The 18,362-nt window shown below is 34.3% G+C and overlaps 1 protein-coding gene across 1 annotated transcript in view; it reads right to left on the bottom strand.

The window, feature by feature from the left end:
- LOC129221358 (allatotropins-like) overlaps nt 1-18,362 on the bottom strand; it is a 128,397-nt gene that overhangs the window by 61,079 nt on the left and 48,956 nt on the right. The window lies entirely within an intron of this gene.

Genomic DNA, 18,362 nt, shown 5'->3' with positions numbered 1-18,362 from the left:
CACTCACTCACTCACTCACTCACTCATGATCATCAAAATAGAACTAGTACTTCCCATAAACTCAGAGAGGTGAAATTTGGTACAGAGTTAGGGTTTAATGGCCACATAAAGGGAAAACTATAAAAACTAGGCTAATTGAAGATCTGGAGTGATCCTGATTAGAAAACACAAGAGCCCAACCAAACTATTAGAGATCGACATACAGCCTTTACAAAAAATATTCAACTTGGTGGGCCGCTTCATTTGATGTCAAAAATCGAAAGTCTGAAGTATCTAATGAAGAACCCTCAGCTGGTCTCAGCCTCAGCTGTATTAGAGATATGGTAATGCCCCCTTCTACTATTGGTACAGAAAAAAATAGACTGTCATTGTAAAAGTCCAGCGTAGTGGGACCCATCTTCCAATTTAATCTAGCATAGCTTTAGTCTACTCGAACATTACACAAATTAAATGTTTCTACAAAAAGAAGTGAAATCCCACCAAAAACATTCTGTGAAAAACTAGCCAAGTCTCGATGGAACTGCTTGTTTATCTCTAAAAAGTAATGAAATCTAGACAAAGTCATGACAAGTCTAAAGTTCCTTACTGCGATTTCTTTATTATTATAGTTAATGTTGTGTGACTTGGCCGTTAAAGGGTACACAAGGGTACAAAACCAGGTGCTCCAGGACACCATTGCACCAATCTGTCGCCAGAACCGCTACCCATTGACGATGGAAAATTGCCACTTGGAAAACGTATAAACAAAATTGACTTGTACCCACTAACGTATAAAGAATGTTTAAAGAAATCGCAGTAAGGAACCTTAGACTTGTCATGACTTTGTCTAGATTTCATTACTTTTTAGAGATAAACAAGCAGCTCCATCGAGACTTGGCTAGTTTTTTACAGAATGTTTTTAGTGGGATATATTCTACCACTGCTCACTGGCTATAAGGATAAACTGCGGCAACTAAGCTCATTGTTATAAATGCAATCAAGGTATTATATACTTTCTGAACGTGAGTCGTGATTATTTCGACTAGGTAACTTAGTAAATGTTTTTTATGCATTAAGTTCTTTGTACTTATATATTGGTAAAGGGTGTTTTTTTAGAGGTATAGAACTTTAAGTAGGCAACACTATTGATATGTGCGCCATTTTGATAAATGTAACTTGTTTTGTGTTCAGTTCGGTTTGCCATTTCATCATGAATAGACAACAAGGCGGTGCAACATGCCACACAGCGCGAGTCACAATTGATTTATTGAAAGAACCGTTTGGTGAACGAATAATTTCGCGTAATGGACCCGTGAAGTGGCCTGCAAGAGCATGCGATTTAACACCGCTGGACTACTTTTTGTGGGGCTATGTGGAGTCTCTGGTCTGCACTAATAAGCCACAGACGATTGACGTCTTGGAAGAGAACATTCGCCACCTTATTACTGACATACGGCCTCTGTTGCTGTAAAAAGTGAGAAAATTGGTCTTTCCGATTAGACCTTCTCCGAGCCAGCCGAGGTGGCCATATGCCAGAAATCATATTTAAATAAAAATGGCAAAGAATCATCTCTCGAATAAGCAATATTCATGGCAATTAATAACATTTAACTGTGTTTTATTTGAACCTAAAATGCTCTAATTCTAAAAAAACACCCTTTACAAAGTTCATAAAATACATGAGTTGAAATGAAAAACTGGTTTGAAACCATCGCATTATTTTACTGTTCATGGAAAGTAATAAGCTGTTTTAGTCCTTATTTTCTGATAGCGATAAAGGATAATCAATTTTAGTATGACAGTAACATTTCTCTGACATTCACATACAACCGGTTGTGATTTGAGGTGATTTGATCAATGCATTTAGGTGACAAAAGCTGTGTTTTAGTGAAAAAGGGATTCTTTTAAGTCCTGTGAGCCAACCTAATGCTTCTTTTAAAAAAGATGACTATGAACTCATTGGAAGTTTGGCTTTTACAAATACGAATTGGTTTCTTGGCCGTTTTTTTGAGAAATCTCTTCTTCTGTACAACAATGGTGCCCAACCTAAGGCCCGTGGTCCATATGAGTTCCACGAAGCTGATCTACGAGGCCTGTTGTTATGTGCAAAAGTTACAGCGAACGAAAACTTAGTTCTTGAAACTTCCTAAACAACCGGTTATCTTCATTCAGAGTCACTGTTGCAAAATATGTAGTCAAATAGTTAGAAATTGGTTTCTAAAAACCGGTGGAAACTTTGTATTAACAAATAAGCACGTAATACAGGGTGACAAGAGGTAACTTGGACACACATAATGCTAATGAAAATATTAAGACCAAACTTCAAAACAAATATGAATTCATTATTTCGTCTATAATATTTACAGATTTTCAAAGTGGCTACCTTTAGAATTAATACAGAGCTTTAAACGTGTCACAAAATTTTCAACTCCGGGCCGCAACTCACTTACTGGTATTTTATCCCGTCCTTTGCATAATGATTTCTTTAGGAATGCCAAAGTTTTAGGAAATTAAGCACACAACCTTTTCTTCAAAAACTTCTTGCACTGCTGAACTACGTCAACGACCCCAATCAAATAGTTTGGGGTGGGGTATGTGCTAGAGGGAAAATATCATTTGTTTTTCTTGATCAGGGGATAAAATTAGTCAAGAAACATATCGCAAACGCATTTTGGAAGATGTTGTCTTACCGTGGTCGCGAACGTTCTTTGGAAACAAAAGATGGACCTTCTAACAGGATTCCACACCTGTACAGAGAGTCAAAAGCACTCAAGTCTGGAGCAAGACACATTTTCCGGACTTCACTGGGGTTCAAGAATGCCCACCGCATTCCCCGGATTTGAGCCCAATGGGTAACTCTGTTTGATCCATCGTGGAGACAAGGGTGCGTGCTAAGCCTCATATAACTTTGGTATTCGAAAAGAAATCCTTGTGCGAAGGACAGGATAAAATATCAGTAAGTGAGTTGCGGTCCAGAGCCAAAAACTTTGTGACACGTTTAAAGCTGTGTATTAATCCTAAAGGTAGCCACTTTGAAAATTTGTGAATATATTAAACGAAATAATATATTCATACTTATTTTGAAGTTTGGTCTTAATAATTTCATTAGCATTAAAGTTACGGTGTATTATGTGTGCCTAAATTATATCTTATCACCGTGTAATGATGACAATAAGGACTGGCTTGTAATTTTATTTCATTTTCTATGTTTTCCTATGTTATCTAGAAAAAAACAAAATACATTTAAATTCTATACACGTTCTGTCCCGTAAGACCTATCTTAATATGAGGTACAGCCCTCGGGATGAAGAGAAAAGGCTGGGCACTAGTGCTATCATATGAGACTACCAGCATATTATTTTGTAAACTACTTTCTTTTTTTATACTGTAATTTGTAGATGTGTATTTAAACAGAAGATTTTTAAGAATGATTTTGCAACATGTTGTTGTATTCTGGTAAATTCCCGATATATTGATATACGTGATGTTCAAACAACTCCAGTACACAAAAGTTTGGACAAAAACTCGCCAACTATTAGTTTTGTCTTATAAATTTCACCTTATGCATAAAGAAAGAGTTCAGGCTGGCGTAGAGGGAAAAGAATCGTACACCGCTTGTCAAGTTTGCTCTTAATTTTGGGGAAGGGTGGAAATCTTATTGTTTTAGAATGCTCTAAAATGTCTTATAAGTTTAATGATTTTGCATTTTTGTTTGTTTTGTTCAGCTACTACTCATGTTGAAGCTCTTAAGCTCCAATTATTAGGGTAAACATAGGTTTTCATTTTTCTTTTTTGTTAAAATGCAGACTATCAACATGGCTCTGTTAAAAAGAGCATCGTTTTGCAACTTTTTTGAAGATTTACCTGTATCTCAATAAACTAATCATACATAAAATTTTGCGAAAGCAACCTAGAAAATCCTTCCTAACAACATTTTTTTAACCAAAAAATATCCTGTTACAATGATTCATCAATTCCTACCACTCCTATGACCTCTTATTTGTGTAGTTAGATGGAATTTATAGTTGGTCTCGTGTAGTAATTTGATTAAGAAATTGTTCTTCAATTAAAAAAATTTTCCTATTCAAATTTTGTGATTAAATTTTGAAAATGCCGCGATTTTTTAAATTGGTTAATTGCATAAAAAGTGAAATGTTACTTATATACTTTGCATGATACAGTAAAACAAAATAATAATAATAATAACAACATTAAGATGCCTAACTAATTGAGTTACATTGAATCCCTGCATTTTATGCACAAAAAATGCATGCGTGATATATTTTTTAAAAATCTTATAACTTTGTTTAGATACAATTATTATGATTAAAAGAATTACGTGTTTACAAAAGAATGGCACCTTTTGGAACGAAAACTTCCACTCATTTGTTTCAATACAATAGGAGAGAAAGCTTTAGCATGGCATTCACGTTTGACCCTAGGGACTGCAACGACAAACAAAATGCATTGAGGAGGAAGTCTTAGAAGCTATCATTATTAAACTAAAGAAACTGAAAGAACCCGATAAAAAATACTTTGAATCTTGAAGAAATAGAGCCTACGCTTCCATTCCAAGATGGTTCTAAATGTATGTAGCTGTAATTGAATTGGGGTGGACAATAACTATAAAGAAGATTCCATTCAGATTTCGAAGTCTTGCAGCTTTTGTTTGGAGCGCTATGTAAAATAGTAAGATTTCTATTTTTAGGCAGAAGAAGGCTTATGATATTCCTCGATATGACTGCAATTCACAGCACGGTTTTAAATGCAGTAATTGTTGGAACTTTTAATAAGACAATTTCTATGCAATTCAATTTGTTTATAATATTTTGCGACATTTTAAAGAAGAGAAAGGAATAAGAACATTTAGCTGTTAACAGAGCTGGAACAAAGTAAAATTAAAAACCAGTTATGACATTGGCGTGCCCTTTCCCCCAAGTACTCCGAAGCCCCTGAAGAGCGAGTCTCATCCCCCCCCCCCCCCATGAAAGAAAGAAAGAAAAAATATCCTTTAAAAAAACAAAATAATGATAATAATAAAGACGTGTGACCCACTTCCCCCAATCAACCTAATTTGAATTCTGAAACTTTGAATTCAAATTATGTTTTTCGCAATCACGAGTTGGGACAAGACCCTAGTCATTGGAGTTTTTGTTTCTAGAAACGGCTCTCCCCCCCCCTTCCTAAGCATAATCCTCCTCCTGGATGGTTACGTGTGTATAGTTCAGTGTGTGTGTGTGTGTGTAGGCTTACTTGTGTGCACTTAGACGCGTGCATTTGTGTAAAGACGCGCGCGTGTGAGAGTGTGTGTGTGTGTGTGTGTATGAGCATGCATGTGTAGGACATGGAAACCACTGCCTAGCAGAAGTGGCTTGCGGAGGACAGTGCTCAGGACCAGGGGAGCCACGCCGGTGGGCGGTAGTGCTTTAGAGGTCCCTGGTCCAAACTGAAAAAGGAACCACAACATCAAGGACGGTCAAGTGAGAATAATAAGCAATCGTGATTGCTCAAAAATACCACCCTAAAAACTTCAATTTCACGCAATCTGCGCCATGATTCTTCCTCCTCCCCTTAGGTGGTAACCCTTATATTATATTTCTAGAAAGCATAATTTGGCTATGTATGAGATCCCTCTCCCCCGCCAAATAAAGCTCCTATTCCTCAGGAAATAGTATTAACATTGTAGTCTTTAGAATGAATTCAAGGCTATAAAATCAGGTAGACACATTTCTTGTCAGTATCAGAACAATCTAACATTCTTATTCTTACAGAATATTAAATATAAAGATTGAATGTTTAAAAATGAATTTTAAAATAGTTTTACTTCCTTTTACAAAAAAGGAAGTCTTGTATTCGCGGAAAAATTTTCACCCAAAAATCGGCCTTAATTTCCATTTTGCTTACCCCCAAATGAAAGTTGAGTTTTTTTTTCAACCCGACCACATGTGGATATGTGCCAACGAACGTACAGACACCCAAAATATCCATTTTGACGATCCCCGAGTTAATTACAGCGAGTTTTCTCGTGACGTCCGTATGTATGTGCGTATGTGTGTATGTATGTCGTATAACTCAAGAACGGAATGTCCTAGAAAGCTGAAATTTGGTACGTAGACTCCTAGTAGGCTCTAGTTGTGCACCTTTCATTTTGGTTGCATTCGTATGCTCTCAAGGAGGTCTTTTGCCCCATTTTGGGGGGAAATCATTGATAATTTTGATGTAAACTCAAGTGGTGTTATATTTGGCGGATATTGGCGATATATCGCCAAGGTCGCCAAGTTCTGTCGCTTGGCGACAAATTTGGTGATTAAAAAAAAAATTTTTTTAAATCTAGTTTCAATTTGGCCACTGTTGGTTATATTTAGAATAAGACGGTTTTCACTAGAGGAGCAGCATCGTGAAGCGGCCGGTCGACGGTGATGCTGCAGAGGGTGCTGGCGGGAAAATAAAATCATAGGACATCAAAACAGTCAAATGAAAGCAATAAACAATCGTGATTGCTCAATAAAAGAGAAATAATAATTACACAGTAAAAAATAAAAGAGAGAGCAAAATAAATGTTGAATATGAAGAGATCCCCATTGAAACTTTGGTTTCAAACGAAAATCCCACATTCTGATTAACTAGAAAACGTAGTGATTTTTCACTGGTTATACATAGACATACTCCTTTACTAGGCTGTTTCACCAATTTCTTTTAAACCCTCTAAGAAATCTGAGGCAGTAAAATAAAAATTTTCTTTTTTTTTCTACGAATTACACATCCATCGATAAAAATGTTTTTACTATCATATACTAACTGCTACAGTTTTAATGACATTACGTATTGCAGAAAATGAAGTTGGACTTAGGGGTCGCTCACAAATAATGTCCCGCTTTGAGAGAGAGTGGGTTCGTGAAATTGTTACAGTTTGTGTGTAATAATAGGCGTGGCTTCACACATTTTGGTCGAAATAAGATATTTTATATCAATTTGTTCGTGTAATATAGAGTGATATGTGACAAGGGGAGGTGCGGGGATGAAGTGAATTGTTACACTATGTCACAAAGGGGGCAGGGGGGTTTAATATGTTGAAAAAATGTGGGACATTATTTATGGACATCACCGTATGTTGTCATTTTCTAATCACTACCTTTAAAAAAAATCAATACCCCCCCGTCTATAAGCGGCGTAGTGACTAAATGAATGATCTATTTTTAAGAGTTACGAATTTCTAGTGATGTTTCCAATATAAAATCACCTCTGAAAAATATACGTAGCTTTTGAGTTTCACAAAAATGTTATTAGAACCAGCAGAATGCCTTCGTATTCGTGGACTTCCTAACGCTATTTGATTTTGAATCCATTTCTATGAGTGAGTTTTAAGTCATTTTTACATTGCTATGAGTTCGTGATAGTTACTAACTTTATCAAAAATAAAGTCATCGTTAATAAATAGGAAAAACGCTTTCATAAACCGCAAAACACTTTCTTAATGTCTTTAAAAATTCAAAGATGATTTTAATTTAAATTACCAATTACTTTCCTATTTTTTCACATTTTCGGGTTGTCGTTTTTATTGAGTTTGACAGCAGAACTTATAAACTGTTAGTGACAGAAATGTACTTAAATCAATAAAAGAAGTAACTTATTTAAAATCCATCTTCTTTCAATTAACTTAATAAAATAACTTGAAAAACTAATAAAAATAGTATATTTCTTATCAATTTTAAAACTTTATTTCAGAAAAGCGACATTGACTGCTTAAGTTATTTCAGAGCGAGCATTGAAATATATTCTCCGGCATTTTTTTTTTTTTTTTTGAAGACAAAAATTTTAGGTCTATAAAAACAGGTTTGAAAAATTGAGCATTCTAAAAATAAGTTTCAATTTTACTTTACTTTACAAAATATTAACGCTGATCCCTTACTTCCATTGTTATACTTTAAGCAGCTTTTACATAAAAATAAGTTTTAAATCTCTTAATTCAATTTACTAATGACTAATTACAAAATTATGAAAATCGCAGTTCGAAAAATCGAATGGGGGTTAAAATATTTCAACAAACTCTTTTTTTAAAGTATCATCTGAATCTAATTTTATGTTTCCATAATACTCAGCGCATCCATTTCCTCTAAAATCACCACTAATTTAATTTCAAAAGAAAAACATAGCAGAGCTCATTAAATTTTATATGCAAATTGATGGTTTCCTGTTTTCCTACAGAATAAATAATCAATGCAGATACTTCTCAATTTCCACTTTCTCATCAAATAGCAACTTCCAAATTATAATGGATCCATATCCTTCAGAACAAGAAGCTATCTCAAACTTGAGAGAAATCTTTCAAAAAATGGTATTCAATTAATAAAGTTCTTCCAAACTCCACAAGTTTATTAATTTAATATCGCAAACGATTTTTTAAGATATTGCTCTGAGGACTAATTTTCCAGCTAAAAAAACTTTACTTCAGGTGAATGATTAAAGTGGAAGCATTCTTATTTGAATACTCTTCTTCAAAACAGAAAATCTATAATTATCATCACAAAAAGAATTTTGTTTTCATGACTAAACAGCAGGTGTGCCTTCCTTGTTGAGAAGCATTTCCCTTTTTATTTCTCGTGTGGGAGTGATCAAGTTTTCAATATCCACTTAAGTTTGATTGGATTATACTGATCTTAGGAAATACAAGTTCAATTTAACCGACAAAAACTAATGTTGTTTCTTGTCCACCTTCAAGGGAAGAATTGAAAAATGTATTACAATGGAGTGGTTTCCTTTAGTCAGAAGTACTACTTTTAGTCATTGAAATGGATAGAATGAGCAAAAAAATAACATGGACCCAGAAAACACTTTCATTTACCCAACAGTTTTTTTTTAATTAATTTTTTTAAATGTCCGATTTTTCAAACAAGGCGTGGACTTTACGACGTCACAAATGATGCACTTTGCCGCATCTTTCTACTACGTTTCCATGTTATGATAATCAAGCAGCGAATTAAAATTGCGCTCTACGCTTGCTACCAACCATATCGTTGCCAATACACGTGAGTAAAGATGCTAATTAAATATTTTGCACTGTGAATGGCAACACTAAATGGTATTTCATCATTTGTGATGTCATCGGCAGAAGCCGTAAACAATGAAAGTGCTCCGATTTAAGTAATTTTTAAAAATATTTAACGTAAACAAATTTATCAAAAAATGGTCACATCCTATGTTTTTAAGCATGCTCTTTCAGGACAAAATACTTTTAAAATTTTGGAAACAACCCCCATTACGATTATTTTGCTATAACAGGTTTCCTTCACTGTGACTTATTTTTTTACGATTATGACTGTTACTGAAGATTATCTGCTTGCACGGTCAACTCGAATTTTTTCTAAATATTGGTTGAATGACCAAGAACGCAATTTTTACTTTCTGTTGTTGTTTTAAAAATCTCCTACGAATTCACTAATAAAAGACATAAATATAGGATTTACATGCAGGGGCTCAGCGAACTTATTTTTTTTTTGAAGGAAGGGGGGGGGGATTTCAAATTTGCCAACAATTGGTCCAAATTTTGCTGAATTGTAAAATATGAGGATACACTTTTCCGTAAGTATAATGAAAAGGGACGTTCTGGCGTTTACCAATTGCAGTGTGGCAGTTATGTCTCCAAATTTGCCCAATCATCAGACAAAATTTGCCGAATAAACAAAGGTCACAATGACCTCCCGTGACCTCCCATCCGAGAGCCCCTGCATACATGCGACAAACAAAATGCTCCAATAAGCACTCGCACTAATATCTGACCAGAGGGAAGTGGATGAGGATGTAATGTTAATACGGTTTTAACCACTTCAGACCTGGTGTCCGGTATACCGGACATACACTTTAAGCAGTTGCTAATCATTTAATAATTTATTTAATTAGTTGATTTTTTTTTTTTTTTTGTAGTTGACTCTTTACATTCTGCTTATTATAATCTGTGAAATAATTTTTCGTTTTGTGATTGACAACACTGACATATAAGGATTGAAAGATAGATAGTGGCTCATTTTTCTAACCATGGATTTTCATCTGAAAAGCGAGGTTTTTTCCCTGATTTTTAAAAAAATATATAATCTTTAATTAATCGTTTCAAACGCTTATATTATGTTTTATAATTGTTTGTATAACCTTTTATAATGAAGTTTGTTCGGTATTTTATAGTTTTTGTATATGAAATATTGATTTCAAAAATATAAGTCTGGAATATTGGGCGTGCCACTTTTAATTTTTCTCCTACAAACTCAAAATTTTGTCTATAAGATACCCTTTACCACAGTACACTGTGTACCAAATATCAACATTTTTGGCCCAATATTTCATAGTTCCGACTGAAGGGGTTAAACCGAGATTTTTGGTAGGATAAACATGCGAATATCTTCTTTTAAGTTAAAATATTAATTCATTTTCTCTAGAATCATTTAGAATAGCTTTGAGACATGCACGGGTAATTTTAAACTACTTCATATTTTTTAGTACATTTGATTTCAAAAGAAAATTTGGAAGGCCCAATATTAAACTCTTTTGAAAAATGTAAAATATCTGTTTTCTACTTTTCTACTTTCAAAAACGTGATGTCAAATTCTGAACTCATATTTATCCATTTCTAATGTTTTACTGCTTTTTTACAGTTGAGAGTTCTATTAGTACACGTCAATTTACATTTTCTGCTACAGATTGGACTAAAAATATTTACTACAAAACTCTTGCGTGATTTGGTAGTAAATATTTTTAATCTGATGGGTAAAATCAGTCCCTCCCTCTTCCCCTCCCTGCTTTTGTCAAAACCTTTTTTTTAAACATCCTGTCTACGATAATATTAACTTCAGTTTTTAAAAAATGGAGTCATATGGCAGTGGCGTCCACATCGAGTCATGTGAACATAATTCTAAAAAAAAAAAAAAATCCTTTGTAGTTATTGAGCAGTGCTGAAAGAACGCAAGTTCCATCCTTCGCGTGTGCCAGACAGACGTTTTCCTTCTCTCTTGTAAAGTAGCGATATTGTGACTTACGTTAGTCTGGTTCTGACGTACAAAATTATGAAAGCATTTTACATAACATTTGGCATAAACGCATATTTAACCACCACCTTTTGCTTTAAACAGTGCTCCATTTGCAAAGAAATATAATGACTTATATGTAATTTATGATAGATTAAGGGTTAAATTTCAGAATTGAACTATTTATATTTTCTATAAAATCTTGAATATTTTTGAGTGTCACGCCAAAAGTGTCTTACACGTGAAAGAGGGGGGGGGGGGCGCCCCTCTGCTGGAAGTGACGCTACTACATATGGTAATATTCCGCTTTATTCAGGGGCTTAGACAAGAGCCTTAAAGCATTCCTTTATCGCATTACATTTGAAGAAAGACATTAATGCCATCAACGCGAGTGACTTGTCTGAAGTCTCCAATAAACCGTTATTTCCCCAGGCTTTACGTAACGATTTATTGGATATCCCTTCCATATAACACAAGAGTGTGGCCACAAAGATAAGAAAACCTTTAAGAGTGTCAATAGCTTTGAATCTATGAATGCGATAACACAAGGAATAAAAACTTGGGTGGAATCATATCTGTCTTCAGTGGAATAAAAAACTAATCAGTTCGGAGAAAGTTACGAAAAACGTTGAATTAAATACGATATATGTGTAGAATCATTTAAAAGGGGAGTCGGTATCACGTATACGTGTAATGTTAAATTGCTGAACTGAATGTACCTTTTTCTCCAAAAGTTTTAAAGATAGACACTTACAACTTTTCAAGAAATATCTAATGTCTACTGAAGTGAACATTTTCGGCAATTCTGTTTTTTTTTTCTCGTAAATTATCAATTTTTAACCAATAGTCACTTTTTCAATGAAAAAAAAAAATCGTTTTTGACCTTAAAAGCAGCTGTTTAAGAAAAAGAGTGAGTCCTATAGCAAAAATTTCGCTTCAGTATAATTATGAAGTTATACATAAAATGCTGTAAAAAATAATATGAAAAGTAGTTTTCTAGGCTTCTAAAATTGACGTTTTGAGAAAATTATGTTTGAAAGTAAAATTGTACGTACAATTTAGTGCATTTCTGCCCCCATAATATTTTAAATCGAACTACTTGTAATCTATATAGAAACATGAATTTGATGTCGCTTGAAAGCTTTTGATTTGAATATTTTAAACATGTAAAAACTGAAAAAAAAATTTTTTTTAAAAAAGTTTTATGGTATCAACTCCACTTAAAGCAACTTTGAGCAATTTCAATTAATTTTGCATCCCTTCAGGGGCACGCATGGGGCGGGGGGTGAGGGAGGGAGAAGTGTTGATCCGAGCCAGAGCCGGAGGGGGCCAAGATTTTAAAAATGAGTTTGGAAATAAATGTAGAGTCGTAGGGTTAATATGGAGGGGGCCCGGAAAAGTCATTTGTGACGGGCCCAAAAATTTCTGTGCGCGCCTCTGCTTCACTTTGTACCTTATTTGAGTTGTATCGATGCCCAAATATGCTTGTTTCGCCTGTGAAGCTTATAATATCAGTTGTCTGCTCTTCATTTTGCAAATGAAGTTGGCAACATCCATAGTACACATTCTACCATAACAACCAATCATTTGTTTCGACGTGTTTGGGAGCTACTCTAGAATGGCAATCATTAAATTACTAGAAAATCGCTCGTCAAGGTATGACGGGTGAAAATTACTTCTACATTTGAACGAAACAATAGCCTGTTTGGTGATGTATTTTGAAAGTTGAAATTTTAACTCTAACTCCAGTGAATAAACCCTAAGCTCCAGTAGCGTTTATTGCTGACTACTTTTTCGTGTGTTTTTTCATTCTCTCAAAATTATTCTTACCAGTAAAACTGTTAAGTTGCCAGATCCAGTTCAGCTTTGTCACAACAAAGCCTTTCCCTGCGTGTCAAACATTAGCTAAAAAATATTATCAAATTATCATGCCGTGGCACAAGTTTCATTGTTTCTGACGTCAGCATTACTCGATCATTGGCTATTTTATATAGGAGGTTTTTGATTAAGATTTAGGGGATCATTCAACTCCATTCTGTTTAACTAAATTGAATTCTATCTAACAATGGCGTAGCGAGAAATATCCTTCCGGATGGCGCAATGCAATTTTTTGGCTGCGCTATTGATAAATAAAATTGATCTTCCGTAAGAGTTTAAAGAGCCGCTTAGCCTCTAAAATACTAATTAATGTTGGAAAATATACATTTCAAGTCAAACGTATCGAGAAACTTAAATTGCATGCATTTAAAAATTAGTATGCTCTTCAATGAGTTTCAAGGAGCGTTTTCGTATCTGTTTCTCTTTTAATTCATTAAAGAAATATTTATTTCTTCTTTTTAATGATTTATTTGTAGAAAATAACAAGCTTTGAAACATATATTGATAGGTCTAAAAATCATTTTGAAATAAATTACATCACAAAGAAAATTTTCTTGAATGGATTTTATAAACTATCGAAGAAATTGCAATCAAAAGTTAAGCGTTCTTAAATATTCTTAAATAATAAAAGCCATTAGTTCATGCAGCTAAAGCTTGTATACTAGCAAAAACAGAAGTAAAATAATATCAAAAGAAAAAGTTGATGGGTAAAAACTCATTAGTTCATCCAAATTTCGTAATTAACATTTATTAATGACTGTTGGTATAAAATATTGTCGTTTCTCCTGCATAAGCCTTTAATCTGTGTGATTAAAAAAAAGTCAATATCTTGAGAAAGAAAAACCGATATTTAGTTTATTCATTAAAACATGTAATAATAAAACTGTTTACCGTAGTCGAACAAAAAAAAACTTTTAATAATCTAAAAAATAATTTGAACATGTCAAGTTCACTCTTGATTGAAGCTGTGGGATACGGGTTTTCATGTATGAAAGTAAATTGATTTTTGAAGTAAGTAATGCACAAGATTGCAAATTATCAAAGTATTCTCTGTAAAAAAGTTTTTTGTAAATTGTTCTCAAAAAGTTTCTTTAAAAGCTGAATGATTTTTACAGTAAAAAAATATATTGTCGCAAAAATACATCATTTATAAAAAAGAAAATATGATATATTCTATAATACACTGATTTTCTTTTTCATGTTTCATTTTTCAGAAAGTAACTTCTGCACGGTTATCTATCCAGCTTTCTTCGGGTACTTGGTACAGGATATTTCACAAAAAACTCAAACTTATTCCAGACAAAATGTTCACTACATTAAAGATATCAAATAGAGACACATACATTTTTTTCACAAATAAAAGTGTTTTGCATAATCTTTATTTCCTAGAAATGTAGTCAACCTCAGTCATAAAAGGAAAATTTTTACAAGGTCTTAATTAAGTCGTTTCCAAAATTTTAAAAGTATTTTTTTATGAAAGAGCATGCTTAAAAACATAGGATCTGACCCTTTTTAAACAATTTATTTAAGTTTAATATTTTTAAAAAATTACTCAAATCGTTGCGCTTTCATTGTTTACACTTCTGTCGTGTGACATCACAAATGATGAAATACCATTCAATGTTTCCATTCACAGAACAAAATATTCAATTCGCATCTTTACTCAGGCGTATTGGCAGCGATAGGGTTGATAGCAAGCGTAGATCGCAATTTTAATTCGCTGCTTGATTATCATAACGTGGAAACGTAGTAGAAAGATGCGCCAAATTGCATCATTTGTGACGTCATAAAGACCATGCCTTGTTTGAAAAATCGGACATTTTAAAAAATTAATTAAAAAAAAAACTGTTGGAAAAATGAAAGTATTTTCCGGGACCATGTAATTTTTTTTGCTATCCATTTCAATGACTAAAAGTAGTACTTTTGATTGAAGGAAACCACCCCATTTTGACCTGTCATTTTACTCAGCATACTTTCTAAAATTAAAATTTAGAAACAGCTTCAAAAAGATTTTTTTTTGTGTGCAGGTTTTCGAGGTAGAAAAGGCATACCATATTCAAAAAACCTAGGTCATAGTTTTCTAGAACAATGTTAAAAACTTTGTGATATTTTAAAAACTAACCAATAAAATTCACTGATATTTTTACGCAATGCATCATAAGATAAGTGTTATAATTAACCTTGTTACTTTGCTCTTTACACTGAGATACGTTCGTCAAGAAAATGCATGGGGGGTGTGAGAAGAGCCCAAGTGCAGCATAGAACCATCTGTTATCCTGGCTAATTCCTAACCATAACCGAGTTAAGGTAAATAGAAGAAAAATTAGCAAAAAAGAAAAGAAGGGGGGGGGGGGGGGGAACAAATTTCTGAGATTTAGAACCACTTCTGAAATTCCTGGAAAATCTACACACAAAATAAGTACATATTTGAAAACAGCGAACAAAATCCTATAAAATAATACATTTTTCATCGAGATAATTGTATTTTCAGCGAGTTACAAGCTTTGAAACATTCGAAGTACTCAAAGTTGAACTTTCGACAAAATCTGTAACCGGCATTTTCAAAAACAATCGTTTGAGCTACAACCAGTCAAATCTAATAAAAAGTAGTCCATTCCGCTGGCTTTTAAATGAAATCACAGTAAGTCATATTGGGGTTTAAGTTCGGCAGAAATTAAGATTTTTATTTGAAAGATTAAAATCAGCATTTGTCAAAAAAAAAAAAAAAAAAAAGACTAGTAAACGTGTCATAGCCCTTTAAGTATTTTTATTGTAGTTGTTATAGGCGCAGAGATAGTTAATTTCAAAGTTCATGAATGTTGATCCAGAGTCTGAGCCAAAATGTAAAGTGATGTGTAATCCTCTTGCAGAGACCAGAAATTAAAAAAAAAAAAGCGGAGAAGATTGTCACTTTTCCAAAAAATCATCGGACTTTGAAATTAAATGTCTCCGTACCTCATAAAGCTACATTAAAAATAAAAAAAGAAAATTAATTTGAATTCTGAAATTTTGAATTCAAATTATGTTTTTCGCAATCACGAACTGAGACAGGACCCTACTCATTGGAGTTATTGTTTCTAGAAACGGCTCCTGTCCCCCCCCCCCCGAGCCTGCCTCTCCTCCTGGGCGGTTACGTGTGCATAGTTGTGTGTGTGCGTAGACCTGTGTGTATGCACGTAGGCGTGTGTGAGGGTATGTGTGTGAACGTGCGTGTGTGTAGGACATGGACGCCTCCGACCAGGAGACGCGGGTAGCTCAAAGCCGGAGCAGCTGCGCCGCGCCGCCACCAGAGGACGGTGGGTGGTGCTGCTGCATAGGCTTCTGGTCCAAGTTGAAAAAGGCACGGACACCAAAAACGGTCAAATGAGAACAATAAGCAATCGTGATTGCTCAATTTTTAAAGGTAATTTTATGATCTTTAATTCATCATAAATTTCAGTTTCCGGGAACAGAAGATGGATTTGTGTCTTCGATCCTCCTCCGCATTCACCTGATTTATCACTGCGTGGTAATTTTTGATTCTTGAAACTGAAAACTGCAATGAAATGAGCATTTTACAATGATGGTCCAGCCATTCAAGCAACCATGACACGGGTGCTACAATTCATTCCGAAAACTGCATTTAAAAAGTCTATAAATAAATTAGTTGACCTTTCAAAACATGGTATTGAGTTAAATTGATCCTATTTTAAATAAATATTAGCTTTAGAACATAATACCACGGTTATTTTATTCTATCACTAAAAAATTTGATAATTTTTATGTCACACTCTGTATGTCAAAACTATTTATGTTCTAATATCTGTGTATCACATATACTTAAAAAATTTAAAATATTTACAGATATAGTAGATATAAAAATATTAGTGTGACTAACGTAACAGTTTAGATGAATAGCGCAACACTTTAAAAAGTGACTGATACCGTAAAAACTTGTTAACCGTGTCCCTTTTCATTTACAATTTTGAGTAAATAAACATATTAAATAAAATATACTCCTTTTCTTGTAAAACGACACCACTGATTTTACGATGATTACGACTCTTCTCACCAGGCTAGAAGTTCAGCACCTCTTCTTCAGACCAGAAACTAGAGGTAGAAATGTTTCTGATAAAATCCTTTTTAAAGGCCATCTTTAAAAAGAAGAATAAGTAAACTGATAGTTCAGTAATTTACCGCCCATTAGCCAGGGCTAAAGCAGAAATACGTGAAATACACCACCAGCTCAGTCATTTCCAGCCGAGGACTGCAGTTTCGTGCTTATTAGCACTCATCAGTCCGGCATAGGAAAGTGACTGAGCTGGAGATGGAAAACCTCATAAAGAAGCCAAGAGTGCCAAACAAACTGGTAGCTAATATAGAATTAGCACAGACCAGACGAGTGACCTAAGCAATGGTTCGGTTATACCGTGCCTTGCCTTCAATCTCCGAATTGAACCAAACCATTGCTTCGGTCACTCGTCTGGTCTGTGCTAATTCTATGTTAGCTACCAGTTTGTTTGCGTTCCTTAAGTGGTTTTTCATCTCCAGCTCAGTCACTTTCCTATGCCGGGCTGATGAGTGCTAATAAGCACAAAACTGCAGTCCTCGGCTGGAAATGACTGAGCTGGCGGTGTATTTCACGTATTTCTGCTTTAGCCTTGGACGGTAAATTACTGAATATACCAAGCCTTGCCTTTAATCTCCGAGTTGAACCGAACCATAGCTTCGGTCTTTCGTCTGGTCTGTGCTAATTCTATATTAGCTAACAGTTTGTTTGGCTTCCTTAAAAGGTTTTTCATCTCCAGCTCAGTCACTTTCCTATGCCGGGCTGATGAGTGCTAATAAGCACAAAACTGCAGTCCTCGGCTGGAAATGACTGAGCTGGCGGTGTATTTCAAACTGATAGTTATTCTGCACATGTATTCAATGAGATTGCAAGTTAGAGATTTGAGAAAGCAGAAAGATAATCTTAAAGAAGTAGAACTGTTACTTAAATTTTACTTTGTAGAAACTTTCTCCATCAAAAATCAAAATGAATGACAGCTCCTTGAAAAACATCCGAGGATGCTACACGCTCAAATCTGCATAGGTGGGATATTTTTGCGCCTATATTTTCGCTTTATTTCCAGAATTTTTAACTTTGGCTGGAATATAAGGAGTCATTCAGTATCATGAAATGAAGTATCAACTTTCTTTAAAAACATTTGGTACTTGAAAAACAATGATTTGTGCTTGTTGCGAGTGAACCGTACGATGACGCCAGTGACACGTACAAATCATTATGTTTTAAATACAATAAAACGTTTAAAAAGTTGATACTTCATTTTATGATACATAATTATTCCTTATACTCGAATATACGGTAATTAAAAGCCAAAGATGAAATTTAGAGAATAAAATGCAGATATATGCGTAAAACGTCCCCTTTGTGCAAAATAATTGAGTATACACAATGAAAATGTACATTGCTGTTGCATACTACAGGAAACGTGTCAATACTAAATGATGATT

The sequence above is a fragment of the Uloborus diversus genome, chromosome 4, assembly GCF_026930045.1.
Source record: "Uloborus diversus isolate 005 chromosome 4, Udiv.v.3.1, whole genome shotgun sequence".
Lineage (NCBI taxonomy): Eukaryota > Metazoa > Arthropoda > Arachnida > Araneae > Uloboridae > Uloborus > Uloborus diversus.
The sequence above is the reverse complement of the archived record's forward strand: the minus strand, read 5'-3'. Positions and strand labels throughout refer to the sequence as shown.